The sequence below is a fragment of the Pelodiscus sinensis genome, chromosome 14 (assembly GCF_052426305.1).
Source record: "Pelodiscus sinensis isolate ZL-2025 chromosome 14, ASM5242630v1, whole genome shotgun sequence".
NCBI classification, from domain to species: domain Eukaryota; kingdom Metazoa; phylum Chordata; order Testudines; family Trionychidae; genus Pelodiscus; species Pelodiscus sinensis.
In genome coordinates this window covers 8572334-8588482 of record NC_143065.1, presented here as the reverse complement: position 1 = coordinate 8588482, position 16149 = coordinate 8572334, and the positions used below count along the sequence as shown (strand labels likewise).

The following is a 16149-nucleotide window of genomic DNA, read 5'->3' as shown; positions in this document are numbered from 1 at the left end:
CTGGTTGCTCTTTCTCCCCCTCCCCTTCCCCCTCTGTTCTTTCTTCCCACTCGCAGCAGCTCTGGACCAACCTGGCTATCGGGGGCTGGAGCAGCCTCCCCCTCCCCCAGCACTGACAGGACTGATATCGTCTGCTCAGCACAGCGGCATGAGCGTGCATGCAAAGACGTTCCTCGGCCGCCTTAATTGTTTGTATCTGTGACCCCAACGCCTTTGTAAATAAAACGGTCTAATCTCCAGGGAACTGCCTGCCCGAGAGCGCCGAGCGCATAAATCAATATGTAAATGCGGCCGCCAGAGGAAGGATGAACTAGGACTTTGCCAAACTGTGATGGAGCATGTGGGGAGACTCGCTGGTGCTGTATGTCTTGCCAAGTGTGTCGCAGGGACGCAGTGCCTGGGCCGTGGGCAGGGGGAGGGGAGAGGCTTGAGCAGGGCTTGAATTCCCCCCCTGGAGTGATGGGGGTTCGGGGCTGATCTAATTGCTGGTTAGCCTCAGGCTCTGAGTGATTCTCCCCCTGTCCTAGTGCCCCCCACCACCCTCATTGCCTTCTCCTTTCTGCGAGCTGCTGCTTTCCTGCCTTGCAAACACCCTGTTGGCCAGCAGCAGGCACAGCCCTTGGGCTCTCCCAGCAGCCCCACATAACCATCCTTGCTTGGCCCTTTCCAGGCGCCTGCATGAACCAGGCCGAGGGCGCGGGGAGTTTCACCTGCGAAGTGATTCAAAGGCCGCAGCTTCCAGGGCAAATCCCTTTGGCTGCTCTAGGCCCGGAGACAGGTCAGCGCTGCCCGAATGAGGGGCCACGCTGGTGAATTGCAGACTAGCAAGTCCCCAGGGCCCCCAGCGGGGCTTCAGCATCTTACTGGCTAAACAGCCGTGATCCCCAGGGGAGCTCGGCCAAAGCCGCCCTTGTCACAGCCGCTGTTGGCTCTGCAGTGTGGACAGACAAAGCGGAGCAGAGCGTCCCGCTCTTTCCTCCTCGTGCTGAGGCGCCTGGGCTGGAGACCTGCCCTGTGGCTCGAGCTGGAGCAGTGCCCAGGGGATCGGCCAAGCGAAGATCAGGGCTTGGGCTGTCTTCCGGCTCCACCTGCCGCCTCTGGCGGTTTAAAGGCCTTGTCCCCGCGCAGCGCTGAAGGGCTCTAGGGGTTTCCTGCCTGCTCGCACTGCACGGCTGCCAGCATGTCCCTCTGCCCCCACACTGAGCGTGCCTGTGGCCAGTGGGGGCGGTGCCACGTCCCCTTGGTGCCTAGGAACTGCTGCCAGAAGGGGATGCCCTGGATAAGCACTGCACCCCCAGTGACGTCACCCCCATGCCCTCCCAGAGCCTTAGGAGAGGGCGCAGGCCCTGGGCATTCTGAGGCCCATCAAAATCTCTGCCAACCTGCGGCCCCTGGCTGCTGGCTGCAAGTGCCGGCCTGTGAGATACTAAGCAGCAGAGGAGCAGGCCCAGTGTTTGACCTGGAAGCGGCGCTTTGGCCTGCTGTGTTCCAGGCCACCCAGCCCTGGGCTGATGAAAGGAGCCCTAGCAGCAGCCTGTCGGAAACCTTGCATATGCGGCTGTTTTCTGTGCTGGTCTCATGCGCAGGAGAGGGGGGCGAAGCATCCCTGGTCCTGTCTCACGCGATTCCTTACGCTCTGAATTCCGACCCTTGTTTTGCAACACTCCACGTGCAATTTTATCACCTTCAACAATGGAATCTGTCACCTTCAGGCTGCTTTATCGGGATCTGGGCCTGGAGCCCAGCCGGCTGTAACCCTGCTCAGGGCAGCTTCCACCCGGTGCTGGAGCCCACTCTCACCCCGCCAGCGCCCAGTGATTAGCTCGCTGAGTGGGAGTTAGAGGGGCCACACGGACTGCTCCCAGGGACGGTTGGTTAAACGGTCTCATTCCCAACTCTCTGCGTTTCTTCTGACGTGTGCGTCCAAATCCTCTTTCTGTTGCCTTTCTCCTGCTCTGGGGAACTAAAACAAAAGCGAGAAGCCAGACGCTGCAGGACAGTCAGTGTTCAGAATATTTTCAGACTTGGTTTTGTTTAATTAAATGTAGATTTTAAACGGCCTAACCCCACCCGTGTCAGCTAGATTGTGAAAATACCTGCGTGTTTCTTTGAATCAGCTTAGGTGTTGGATCTGATTGGCGATAAATCCACCTGTGATCCTTCTTCAGAAGATGCAGCAACTGTCATAAGAACGGCCACACTAGGTCAGACCAAAGGTCCATCCAGCCCAGTGACCTGTCTGCTGACAGTGGCCAGCACCAGGTGCCCCAGAGGGGGTAGACAAAAGACAATGATCAAGCGATTTGTCTCCTGCCATCCCTCTCCAGCCTCTCACAAACAGAGGCCAAGGACTTCATTCCTACCCCCTGGCTAATAGCCTTTTATGGACCTAACCTCCATGAATTAATCTAGCTCTTTTTTAAACTCTGTTATAGTCCTAGCCTTCACAGCCTCCTCAGGCAAGGAGTTCCACAGGTTGACTGTGCGCTGTGTGAGGAAGAACTTTCTTTTATTAGTTCTAAACCTGCTGCCCATTAATTTCACTTGTCTTCACTGCTCTGGAAGTGTCGTGGTTTGTTATTTCCCTTGTTTATCCGCCAATGTGAAATACGGGGGTCAGTGTGCTTCTCTTCGCTGTTTTTTGTGGGTTTACTGTAGGTCCTGCTTTTTTTCCCTGTACTCTTACGTGGTGAGTGCAGCTCTCCCAGCTGAAATAATAGTTTGAAAAAATGAATATGGGCTGATTGAAAATTTTCTGTTGAATTTGGTTTCCCAACTAAATGGTTTTTTTTAAATGAAAAGAACCTGCTTCTGCAGAAAATTGTCACTTTTCATCTGGCCTCAGCCCTTCTGCAAACTAAAAATCTTATGGCTGAACTTTTTGGCTTTTTTTTTAACAAAATTCAATTTCCACAAAGATTACACCAATCTTTTTTCATGTTCATGAAATTTTCCACATGGGAAATAAATTCCAACCAGTCCTTTCTGTACACACATACATATGCACGAGCCTGGCTTCTCAGGTTTTAATTTGAAACAGCTCACCTCGAAACAGAAATACTTCCTCAACGGAATGGGGTCTTTTCTTCCTGTGTTCACTGTCGTTTGCTTGCAGACAGTTGACTATGCCTTTTGGCTTGGTGCTGGAGGGTTACTTGCCTCATCCTGGCTCAGTGGCACTGATTTTTTTTTTTTTATCAGGAGTTGAAAAGCTGGGTAAAAACTGACAGCAGCATTACAGGCCAGCAGGAATCTATGGTTTCTGTCTTCTGAGGTATTGTAGCTGTGTTGGTCCCAGCCCCAAAGAAGAGCTTTGTGAAAGCCTGTCTCTTCTCCCAACAGAAGTCGATCTAGTAAAAGGTACTGACTCACTCCCCTTGTGTCTCATGTTTTCTATCTGACATTTCGAAGCAGCTTTCTCTATGGCTTCTAGGCACTAGCCCAGCTATGAATCTTCACAGTGCCCCTTTAATATTAGGGTTGCAGTTAGTACCGCAGTTCATGTCCTGTGTGCAGGTCTGAGATCCTACCCAGCTACGCTGTCCTACCAATAGCCTTAGCTCTGGGCTGGAGGAGGGGAAAGTTCCCTTTCCCTGCTGGCTCCCGCCCGAGGCCTGCCTTAATGCTGTCGGTTTATCCTACTGAGATTCTGAGGACGTGGTGCTCGACTATTGAGCGCACATTCTGAGCTGCCATCAGCCCAGTGCAGGAAGCAGGTGGGAGCAAAAGTGCATCACCATTTCCCCTAATTTCTAGGACCAGCTGGGAACCGCTCCTGCTCCTGCCTCTGGTGCTGAGAGGTTGTGTAGGCAGCTGGGAATAGTCGGAGGACAAAGACGCTCCGGCCTGCGTTCAGGCCCCTGCCACGCCACCCAAGAATACCCTTTATGAATGGGAACCTGGCAGAAAGTCACTAACTGGTTTACACAGGGCTCCCCTTCAGCACTTGCTACATTAGCCCCGAGTTCCCTCAGCTCTGCAGATGCACCTCAGCGCTGACTTGCCTCAGTCGCAGATATTCTAGCCCTGGACCTCTCCTGAGCTGACCCCCCTGCTAACATGCCTCACTGGCTCCTCCCCAAATCTCCACCGTGAAAAACCTCTCTGCAGGCACGTGCAAATGAGGTTGTCAAAGCAGCAAAACAAATCATTCAGCTGATGAAAATGATGGAAACTCCACTGACTTAGGACAGGAAAAAGGACTTTGTCCCACCAGTGGCCTCTTGCAAGGCACCTGCTGGAGACGTATCCTCTGCATGTTATTCCTCAACTGGTTCGCTCTTTGGATTCCTTTTGTCTTGCCAGTCTTACAGCAGCACATGGAGCAGGATTTTCCACCTGCTCCTCAGATCTTCCACCCGGAGCATCTCTTTCTCCCGGCTAGTTAGCCCTTTAGAACACCGTGTTTAGATAACACTGATGAGCCAGGCTTTGGGACTCTGCCTGTAGGAGGGATTTGATTGGGGTCCACCAGGCAGGAGGCTGCTAACCTCATTTCACTTCAGACTTCCCCTCAGACTCAGGGCTTTACATCCTGCTTCCCTCTGGGCCACATCCCACTGCAAGAGAAAGGAAAGCAGGTGGAATCAGTCTGCTCTCCTGCAGCCCCCTCGCCAGACTGCCAGCATCGGGCACCATTCCCATCCCTCGGCACGGATGGGCTTGGTGGAAATGACTCTGCCAATCAGGCCCTGGGGCGGGGACAAACGGGACACTTGCCTCCGGACCCAGCGATTCAAAGGGGCCTGGAACCGCCTTGTCACCTCCACTGGTGCTGTGGCAGTGACGGCGGCCACGGTCACAGCCACGGGGTCTTTGAATTGCCACTGGCATGCCACGCTGTCTGCGCCAGAGCCCCAGGCGGCACGCTCTGGCTGGCGCTGAGGGCAGGAGGGTGTGACTCACTCCGGGCTGCCCCAGCCCCACCCCTTCTGCCTGAGGCCCCACCCCTTCGGGGATCAAGGAGCCAAGGTCACCCACCCGCTTTGCCCAGGGGCCTGGCGATTCTGTCAGCCTCCCTGCTGTCAATATACACCTTGACTGTTCGTTTGCTTTGGGCTTTTTTGTTTCTATTTCCAGTTACCTGCAGTAGCCCCAGGGAGCTCTGAAAACATGGGGCCAGATCCTATTAAATCTCATGAATTTACAGCAGATGAGAATAGGCCCCAAAATGTTTTTCTGGCCTATTTTTCTCCCTTTCTCCTTAGTAAACATCAATTCCCCTTTGTCTCACCTATTGATTTATTTTCTTCAGTGCTGAAATTGACACGGCCTTTTGGTTTCCTTTCTTATTTTACCATCCGCATAGTGATGCCAGCCCAGCTGCCGAACAGTCAGAGGGGAAGCACATGCTTTACTTTGGTAGACTCAGAAACCTGAGACGACTCACAAGACGGTATTTCAGCAAGAGAAATAGGCAGTGAGAATTCATCAAGAAAGCATCACTACCTGGGTAAATTAAAACCAGGTGCTGCCTCCCACCACAAGGTGACGCTGTTCAGGTAGTCATGTGTCATTGCCCCTTTAATACAGTCAATTATTTATCCTCCAGGGAAAGGTTTTGAAAGTAGAGATGTTAAAATGTGGAATGAAAATGTCAGCGGTTCCATGCGGCAGTCGGTTCCCGGCAGCTGGTATGTGTCGGGAGCGGCTTTTAAGCCAGCTCCCCTTGCGTCCTGGGAGCCTGTGTGTAATTTTGCATGTTCACAGATGAGCCTGGGTTACTGTTTACAGGGTTACACTTTCCCATCACTGTCTGAAAGGCCAGGTGCTCCTGAGGGGAGGGAAGGTTTGTATGCGGCTTCACTTCAGGTTGCTAAAGAAGTGCCGAAAAGCAGGTTTTGTGGCTTCTAGAAATTCCTCTTCTTGTCACCTGATGAAATATCAGGATCAGAGAACGCGGCCTCCCTGCTTTGGCTGGGAAACTCCTTGGAGGAGCAGATGAGTGAAGCAGGAGCTCAGGTATCTTCGTTTCTCCGGGAGTCCTCTTCTCCCTCTCCAAAAAACTGGACAGTTGCCTGTATGATGGGAGTGTCCAGCGGAGCCTGCTGCTCCTTCCCACTGCTGCTGTAGTGCAGGGCAAGCGGGGGAGGAGAGGAAGCAAAGCCATGGAGTGGGCCAGCTCCTGTCATGCAAATACTCCTGCCTGTTCCCTCTGTTGCAGAGCCAGGCAGGCCCACTGGGGGGGGGGGGGGGTCTAATCTTACAGGCTTCCTACTCATTCCTTTGCCTTTGGCTCACAGTTAGGCAGGGGGAGTTGTACCAACTGCTAGAGCCAGATACAGGGGCAGGCGGGTGAGTCCCATCACAAACACACTGGAGGCCCTTTGAGGTTAACCCTGATGTAGTGAATGGGGCCAACAGGCCACCTGTTACATGCAGATGCCCTTTGCTTCCTGGTTGCAGCTCCCTTCTTCCATCCGCCCCCAGGGGATGCGAGTGAGACACTTGTAAAGAGATCTGAGTTCAGAAATCCCTGCGTGTTTGTGCTGATCTAAGCAGGCTGTAACTTCTCCAGAGGCTGCCGGCACTTCTCACAGAGTGATTCGTTAATGTCACAGACAAGGATTCTGCTGACTTCAGTTTGGCTCCCATGTTGCCTCTGACAGACTCTTTCTTCATGGGGGAACACCCCAGGCCAAAACGAGGAGGAAAAACAGCCCCTGAGCTAACTGAAAGCAGCCCAAAGGGAAGGGCTTTCCAGTCGCGATGCCTCTTGCTGGCTGGCTTCTGTTCTGGGCTTGGGGATGTGCCAGACTTCAGGGCCTCTGTGCTTGTGAGTCCTGTTTATCCCCAGCAACATGATTGCCTGTAATTATATATAATCTCTCCCTTGTTTACTCTTCTCCATCCAGGTCTGAACACGGCTTGTCGGCAGCTTCCTGCAACGCTGTCAACACTCCGGATCCAAAATGTTTCCTGACGTCCACAATCTTCTCTTTCAAAAGTAACAGCAAAGTTTGATTCACTCCCCCCACCTCGGCCCCCCAGCTGCATATTCTCACTTCCCTGCACTCCTCCCCTCCCTGGTACATGGACCATTCACACAGAATGTGGAAACACTTTGTTCACCTGGCCTGCAAATTAACCTGGAGTGTGACTGAAAGGAAACAAATCTGTTGTGTTTAGTTACATGACCATAGTGTGAGCCTGTGGCTGGTGTTTCCTCTGGCTTTTCCCTTTTTGTTTAACCCCCATCCATCTAACCAGGAGTGGTCCCGAAATGGCACAGCCAGATATCTGTGTGGTGTGGATGTGTTTACACTGAGAACAGAGCAGAAACCACTTTTGACCATCATTTAAGTCTGTTGGTGAAGTTAATGCAACATATCCCAATTGCTAAACGTGCGCCTGGAAAAATCTGTCTCGGGACCTTTGGCACCGAGCCCAGAGTCGCTCACCTACCCCTGAAGCATGTGTAGACACAGACAGACCAGGGTCTCAAAAGGGACCACTCCAGCTACAGAGAGCAACCTCAGCAGACACTCAACTTCAGGGAGTCTTCAGTTACATTCGGCCCTAAAGGAGACTGTGGAAGTGACAAAAGAAGGCCTGCCGACGGTGTGGGGGAGGAGACAGCTGCCCCCCAGCCAGCGATTCAAAAGGGCCCAAGGCTCTCAGCTACTGCTGCCACTACCTAGCGGTCGCAGCTGAGATCCTTTAAATTGTCACTGAGTGCCAGGCAGCTGCTCCAGGTGGCACTGAAGGGCAGCCAGGGGAGTCTAGCCCCACCCTTTTCGCCCGAGGTTCCCCATCGCCTATCTGGGAGCATGGAGCTGCCCACCCGCAACCCAGCCCATGGGCCTGGCAGTTCTGCTTTGCGGTGTGTGGACAATGAAACAAGGCCGATGAACTCGGTTAAAGGCTGTTGCATCATAATTCCAAACAGAATGGAATCCTGAACCTCATCCATGGCCATCAAGGCCTAATTAAATGCCACGAACGGGCCAACCCGTCAGTGGCTAGGCCTCAGCAAGAAGCTCTGATTTATTTTACCTTCGTGTGAACGTTGCAGCACTAGCACACCAACACGACGGCAACGCCCTGAAAGAACAACAAATGATCAGCTGGACTTCCGAAGAGACTAGTTGCAGGACTATGCACTTTCAAAGATCACCATCACCCCTGTTTTTCCCCAGGGATGTGGAAATAATGCACTTGAAAGAGATCAAATGTTGGAATGTTACAGAGAAACTGCAGTGCAATTTTGTTCACATTTAGTGTTTTTCGTGAAAGGCCGGTTGCAGAATTTGCCGTTCCAGATGAAATATGATGCCAGCCATGTTACTGGCAGCCCATGTTACCACCAAGCAAATGGAGAGATGGAGGGAGGGCTACAGATATTGAAGAAAATCCTGTAGCAGAAAGCTCCATTCTTTGCTCTTCTGAATTACAGACCAGCACCAGACAGTTCAGCACAACTCATGATAGGAGGATGACTCCAGTTCTTTTCCTCGGGCTGAGCAGCAGCTTTCCCCAAAGTGGTCCTGCCTGAGGGCAGGGGCCAAATCGGACAATAGGGCCCAAGGAGCTCAGAACACTTTCACAAGAGATGTCACTCCATTAAAGCACTACCAAGACTAGAACCTGGTGCAGGTGTTTTTGTCATATTAGATGGGGAAAAGAGATGGGCAACGCCAGCTGTCATAAAGAAGAATTCAGCGCCCAGATTATAGGTGATTAAGACCAACGCTGTAGAGTTCAACATAAGCCATCGACATCTACAGTTTGATTTAGGGATGTAATAGTGTAATTGATTAAGCGATAAGTGAAAGCTTATAGGTTAATGCCATAGACTACTTGCATTTTCCCCCCACTCCTTGCCAGTATATTTTTTAGCAGGCTGGCCAGCAGCCCAGCTCAGTCCCGGCTTGCACTGGGTCCTGGACCTACCGCCGCTGCGGCTCTGCATTTAAAGTGTATTAGGAGGGAGGTGGGCAGGCAGCCCAGCTCGGTTCTGGCTCATGCTGGATCCGGGAGCTCAAACTCCTCCCCTCCCCCCCCCCCAGACAGGGGCTGCTCAGGGGCTATAGAATAGTCAACTAACCAATAAGAATTCATGAGGTTAATTGACCGTTCAATTCACCGATACTTAACATCCCGAGTTTGATCCCAGAGATGTAGTGGATTGTTGAACTGTCACCAGGTGGAGCTGTGTAAAATACCTTAATTAACCTAAGCTCAGCCACTCTGGGCAAAGCGTTAAAGGATGTTAGGACAAACACATCTGGGATGTGTAAGCAAACTCTGTAACCACACCTGGTAGGGAAGAACATGATAAAAGGAATCCGAGTTGACTGATGCAGAGGATCCTGAACTAAATCAATCTCTACACACCAATGTGGGCAGAGAAGAGAGTCTCATCTATCCAATTTGGCCGCGCAAAGCCTGTAAAATGCAGGGATCAGGGGAAAGTGCTGCAGGCTGCGGAGAAACGGAATCGTTGTGTAGTTTCCAATTCAGTTTGATTCCCATAAAGCTTCAGGAAAACACTGTGCTTGGAAAGAAGTGTAACACTAAAATCCATCCTTTGCTTTCTTAGAGTTACCAAAGTAACTCCGAGCAGTGTTTCAGACAGAGAGGTCTGATAAACAGCAGGCGCAGATGAACTCCTAAGAAGCATAGCTTTTACCTTTGGCTCAAGCACCACGCAACTTCCTTTGTTTTCTGAGAAATGACAGTGGCTGTTTAAAGGTAAATGATTGGAGGGCAAAAATCAACCAGTATGTGTTTGGCACAGGCAGCTATTTCCAGCAGATACTGTTCATGTTAAAACGTGTAGAAACCAAAGGTAACGTAGAAAGTGGATGGCGTTTTTCTACGAACCTTCTCTCCCCTGGTGTTTTTCTTTCTATTTCCCCCTGCTGCAGCTCCACTAGCAGTCTGACTGTCATGATCACTAATGCAAACAGGCTGTTGGTGCTTACTAGCATTTTAAAGCACCTTCTAGGCCTTCCTAAGCAGGATTAGACTGTGGTTAAAAATACCGGCAGCCCATCCGTGCTAACCCTGCCATCATTGCTATCACTGGTGGAGTTGACCCAATAACCACCGTGAGGGGAAATAGGAAGGAAAATTCCAGTGCAGATACAGCCTTTGAGAAACCTCTCTTGGTACAGAACGCTCTTTTTTATTTACACAGTGCCCCAGAATGTGTTAAGTGCATAAAATATGCAAATGGGACCTGGTTTCTGGGGCTATCCAAACATGAGGCATGAACAACATCCATATTGCTGAGCAGCTATTGCTATGGAAAGGTGGCCAAGCTGTTTGCTGAAAGTTTTTCTATTGTAAGATGCCATTACGTGGTGTGACAGGTGCACTCACCTTGCACTGGGTGGGGAAGGGTTAACATCTAACTGTAGGCTTTCAAAGCCACTCCCCCGGTCCGTACTGGGCATGTTCGAGGGGTAGCGCCAGTATAAAAGGGAAGCGCCAGCTTCATTGGGGCTAGCCATTGGCAGGAAAGGATGCATGTGGCAGGTTCCCGCTCAGGAGCTGCAGAAGCCCAGACTAAAGGAGACGCAGACAATGACACTCAGGCAGATGCTGGTGGAAGTTGGAGCCTGCTGGATCAGCACAACCTGAGGAGACCAGAGACCCCAGAGAAGATGCCAGACCAGGAGAGCAGGCATCGTGGTAGGACATAGCCCAGGGAGGGACTAGCCATTGTCCCTACAGCAGTTGACAGATCCCCACCGAGACAGTGACAGGCCGTCTTGCCACTAGCAGGACCCTGGGCTGAGACCCAGTGGAACACAGAGTCTGAGCCTCCATATCCTGGCCAATGCCCAACCCCATTGACTCTGACCACTTACCCTAACCACCCTGTAGGCATTGATGAACCTCTTGACTCTGGCTGCTAGGCTGCACTGCCCTGACAGACAAGTGATGGGTATTGACTCTGGCCTCTAGTCCTTACAGTCAGGGGAGTTGAGGGTTCACTGTAGACCTGCTACCAGACTGCACAGCCCTACAGCTGTGCCCTACTGCACAGCCTACAGCAAAGAGCCGATTGGTGGATTTAAACCCTTGGACCTTACCGCTTGAGGCAGAAGGAGGCGTGAAGGATGGGGTACACTCATCCCCATGGAATGGGGATCTCCCATCGTACATGGAAACGCTGATTTTAACCACAACTCGGTCGGGAAGATTTCTCTGGAGAGGGAGATTTTCTATAGCCGAGGCCATGGAAGACCCAGGTCCCCCCCAAAACACGGTAAGTCTCCAGAATGCTTGTGAACTACCAAAAAGTATCCTGAGACGTGACTCCACTGAGTTGTAAGAGCGTGTGATAGAGCCTGAAATTCAGTCCATGTCCCCACTGTGTACAGAGCCATAAAGACAATAGTGAGTATTTCACACTTCTTTGGATTTATGAATGAATGAATGAATGAAATAAAACTAAGTTAAAAGAACTGAGGCCTAACTGTAAGTTGCCTTCTGAATCACTGATCAGCTCTGAGCCCTGAATTCCAGAAGTGTGGGACAGAAGGGACCTCGAAAGGTGACTAGTCCAGTCTCCTGCCCTCACAGCAGGACCACCCAGACTCAGTGTCAGAGAAATGAAGTTCCATGGGGAGGACAAAGAACCTCCTTTCACCCACAAACGCCCCCATCGGAAATTGAAATGCTGCTGGAGTTTGACTGTGCAAGAGCCATGTTCTCCGAGCCTGTACACACTGTCCCTTGAGCTGGGAGCTGCACAGGGCTGACTGCTGATTGGTACGTTTCCATTAGCTGTTTCAGGCCTGATCATCGCATCCGTGTATGGTGGTGGTGACACATCCCTTCACCTGTGAACCTTCGCTTGTCTTAAACCCAGGTCCTTACTCATCAAAGCCGTTTCCTTGCTACCCCAGAGTGGAGTTGGCAGTATTTACTGCCAGGCTGGCCTACTGCAAGGCAGACAGCTCGCTGTGGAGGGGTGCAGATCCCTCGGTTGCTCGATCCCTGGCCTTCAGGTGCAGAAGAGGCTGGTCATTGAGGCTGCCCGTGGTAATGGAGTCGGGTGGTCCCTTTGTGCAGATTCAAGGAGGCCAACTCTCCTCTCTGCCTGCTGGGTCCAGCTGCTGTTTGCTGATGTGTGGTCCCAATCTGAGATAAAGTAAAAAACCCGAGAGACCGAAATTCTCTTCTAATCCACCGGGGGTGGGGAGCTAGTGTGGTCTAGTGGCTAGAACACCCGTCTGGCACTCAGATATGGATTCTGTTCCAAGCTCAGCTCTCACCTTGGGGAAATCTGTTACCCCTTATTTGTTTGATCTGTGTAGACTGTGAGCTCTTCATGAGAGAGACCCCTCTCTCTTATTCTGAGAGTCTCCACACTGCAGCCCAGTCTCAGCTGGGCCTTTGGTGTTGTTCTAATAAAATGTACACAGACAGCCGGGCAAGTGTCCCAGGCACATAGCTCTGCAAGAAGGCCTGAAACCTGGCGTAGGAGTCTCTCAGCCTCCCATCCATGCCTCGGGGTCTTGTGCCTGCCAACAAAGGGGCTAAAGAGTCCCAAATGCAAAGTGGTTTTGGGGAGTTGAACATCTGCCCTTCGGAACTGGAGTGAAACCACCAGACTCCTTTCATGGAAGCCTTCAGACTGCCTGTGATGGAAACAACCTTCAGCTACAATTGCCACCTGGCTGGAGTAGAACTAGCTGCCTACCTCAGCCCCACCGTGCTAATCCTCAGAGCCATGCAGTTCCCCTCGTAACACACCCTCCACTCCCACCTCAGTCACAGTCTTAGCCTGATGCAGTTTGGCAGCACTGAAATGAACCAAATGTTGTTTCCATCTCGCCTGTTTATCTCCAGTTTCCTTGCTTGAATTATGAAACCCATTCCTCTGATTCCCTGTCCATTCCCTGTGCTCTGTCCCAGCTTTTCCGTTCTCCCCTGCTTTGATACAACATCTTGCAGGTCCTGCTTCACACTAAGAGAAGGGGTATTAGATGGATTCCCCATAGAGTATCCATTGACCTGAGAGAGGTGCCCAGTTTCTCTGCAATAATTGATCTGATTAAAATATAACCTCCTACTCTTCCCAGCCACCCCCCAAAAAAGCCTGGGTGTAATATTTTGAAGAATTATTCAAATTGTTGGAAAGGGGATTTAGACAGGAAAATACTGCCAAAAATAGTTCTCTGGGGAAATACCATTTGCTCAGAAATTTAGAATATTAGTTCTATGAAGATGTGGAGAAAGAATAAATAATTCTGTGTCAGGTACCTGTGTGAGCTCTGCTTCTGTCAGAGCCTTGATTTTTTTTATATATATAAAATATATAACAACTAGCGATTATGCAATGACTGTGTTGTAAAGCGAGACTTTCCTGCTAACACAGTTGGCATCACACTCTGCTAAACCCGCCTAACACATCCCAAGTGAAACCAAAATTCCACTTCGTAAAAACCATGACTGCTTGTTTGCCACCTGGACGGGTTCCTGATCAATACTGGCTCCAATTAGCAGCCTTCTTCTCTTTCCACAGCGCACATTTCTTTATTTTCATAGGCACCTCTAAGTCACCCCGCTCCACATAACAGCCACATAGAGGAGGTCATCTGCGCTTGCATTCCAGTCCCCTCTGCGGCCGGCAGTCCCTATTGCTTGGAGGGAGAGAGGCATATATTTCCGTTTCAGACTGCCGCCACAGCGGGCGGTGATTTATAACAGCAGCTACCATGTGAATGTCAAGGGCAGAATTGCTACAGACATTCCAGCTGCAAGAGAATATGAAAATTGGCTAGTTGGCTGTGGCGCAGTCCTCCCGTTGCGGGCTCTGCGCTCCCGTCCATTTCTCTGTGCTAAGGTGGGTTGGTTTGGTGTGGTGGCCCCTGAGCCAGTGTGTGAAATAGACACAGGCCGGCTCTAAGCTTGAGGTTTTGAACCGGAGCGTAATCTCAGCCCCCTCGCCAGAGCTCAGGTTTCTGGCAGGATCCCTGTTCAGCTGAACCCTCTCTCCTCCCCTTTGTAGGGATTTACATTGCCACACAGCTTCATTTTTTCCAGATGTTTGGCCTAATAAATCAGGGGGGCTTATCAGAGGCCTTGAATCGAAGAGCGCAGACTGGAATGGAAGGAAGCGACGCCATTTTCTGCAGCTCTCACTGGATAATGAGGGTGAAAATGGTTGTTCTAGACAGGAGTTCCCGTGCCCAGGATGTGGCTACCAAGCTCACCGCAGTTAAATCGCGTGGAGAACCTGGTATTCATGCTGTGCTCCTTCACCGGGTTTTGTTTAAAGGGGTCCTGCAATCTAAGGGCGAGTGGGCCCGGAAATTGTATGTGATCAACTCAGGGAGGGCCTAAGCCTGCAAGGTGAAGAGCTCAAGCACCTACTACCTGAAGTCAATGGGAACTTACTCAGTGTCAGGCCCCACCTCTGTTCTTTCTAATCGTTTCCATCCATGTGTGGAATAATTGTATGTGCACCAAGGCATGTGCAAATGTGCACCACCAACACCCTGAGCTGTGGGCACTCTGCTAATCAGCTGGGCGGCATCTGACTCTCTCCTGAGTGGCCACAGAAGGGCCTGGCTTGCAGCGTGCACTGGGCTCCGCTTCCCCATCTTTTATCAGGTTATGTCCCCACTGCATTTTCCCCCTCAGTGCCAAGGGAACCTTTTTCTTATTGATGGATCCTAGGGATTAATTCCTATCTTTACCTGTTTTGAAGCTGGATAAGGTATTGTTGTGACGTGTGGTGGTGGGCATTACTAATTGTCGTTGTCGCTGGTTTAGTCTTTTATCAATAATGTATTTAGAAGGGATGCTCCAAAATAACAAACATTTACTTTACACAGTAAATAATTATCACATAATTTTTTCTCGCTGCTGTATTCATACTGCTGACGGGGTTGTCTGGTGCTAAGAGCTGGAGAACTCTACTAGATGTGTGTTTTAATTGCTTGTAGCACAGTGTACTTGCTTTTGGGTAAGTCTCAGCAGGATGTTGTGGAGAATGTTTGTGTGCAGCTGATGTGTATACCAGGGTCCTAAAGAGAACCTGAGGAAGAATGGCCCACTGGTTAGGGCATTAGCCTAGGCGTTGAGTCCTGGGTTTAACTCCTTGCTCTGCTACAAACTTCCCATGTGACTTTGGGCAAGTCATTTAGACCTGAAAGCACAAAAACAGGTTGGCACAGAAGTCCTAGTTTTGAGACCGCTGGGATGCACAAAACTCTTGCTGAAGCCTGGAGTTGCCCAAACTCGTTTATCACCTACATTTTTGCAGTAATGGGTCCCTCCGCACCTATGCGTCTCTTTGAGCGTGTGCACTGGAGCCTCCCCCTAGGTGCCCAGAGGTTTAGCTCCTACTTAACACCCAGAACGAGTCACAAACCAGGGTGTGACAGGGCGCTTGCCCTGCACTGGCCCTTTAAGGGCAAAACCCCATCTCTGAGCAAAGCCCCAGCTGAGGCAGTTCTAGCTGATGAGGGCCCAGCTGGGAGTATCTAAGGGGAACTGACAGCTGCTCTAGAGAGAGAGCAGGGAGGGCCTGGCTGCTGGGGAAGCAGGAGGCTCCCTGGAGCTAGAGCAGTGCTGGGTAGGGGAGGCAAGGCAGGGCAGGGCTAGGGGAGCTCTGGCCAGACAAGCGCCCAGGCGTTAGCTCCTAAGGAGGAGATCAGGGTGCTCTGAGAAAGAGAGGACCCTGGGGTGTGAGCAGAGGCAACAGCAACCTCCCCCGGAAGGGGGGCTCAGACACAGGTGTGGGCACTGCTGGGGGGCAGTGTCTGGAAGAGGATGCCGTGACACAAGGAGAGACACGGGGCGACACCACCTAGCAAAAGGCATCCAGCGAAGCAGGAAGAGCTGATTTCCAGGACAGCCAGCTGGTCGCTCTGTGGTGGTGAGTCGCCCCTCACAGGCAGGCACTCTTGGAGCACTCCTCCTGGACCACGCTCTCTGGGTGTGTTCACCCACAGCAGCGGGGGTGTTGGGAGGAGGCACACTTCCCTCTGAGCCCAGTGGCTAGGGTACTCCCCTGGAACGTGGGAGACCCCAGATCCACGTGCCCCGCTCCTGAGGAGGAGGGGTCTGGACAGGGAGCTGTCACCTCTCGGGAGCATAGTCTAACCATTGGGCTAATCTGATTCGGAGGGAGGGGGTCCATCTCTGCCACTGTGGCTGATCTGCTGTGACTCACCAGAGTCC

At 51.5% G+C, this 16149-nt stretch overlaps 1 long non-coding RNA gene across 1 annotated transcript in view; it reads left to right on the top strand.

Moving 5' to 3' along the window:
• The window catches only part of LOC112545638 (uncharacterized), a 37663-nt gene extending 22238 nt beyond the window's left edge, over positions 1-15425 (top strand). The window contains exons 3-5 of the long non-coding RNA XR_016350646.1: positions 3202-3360; positions 5309-5501; positions 6855-15425. This is a non-coding gene — a long non-coding RNA (uncharacterized LOC112545638). The remainder of the gene's footprint in view (positions 1-3201; positions 3361-5308; positions 5502-6854) is intronic.
• The last annotated feature ends 724 nt before the right edge of the window (positions 15426-16149 follow it).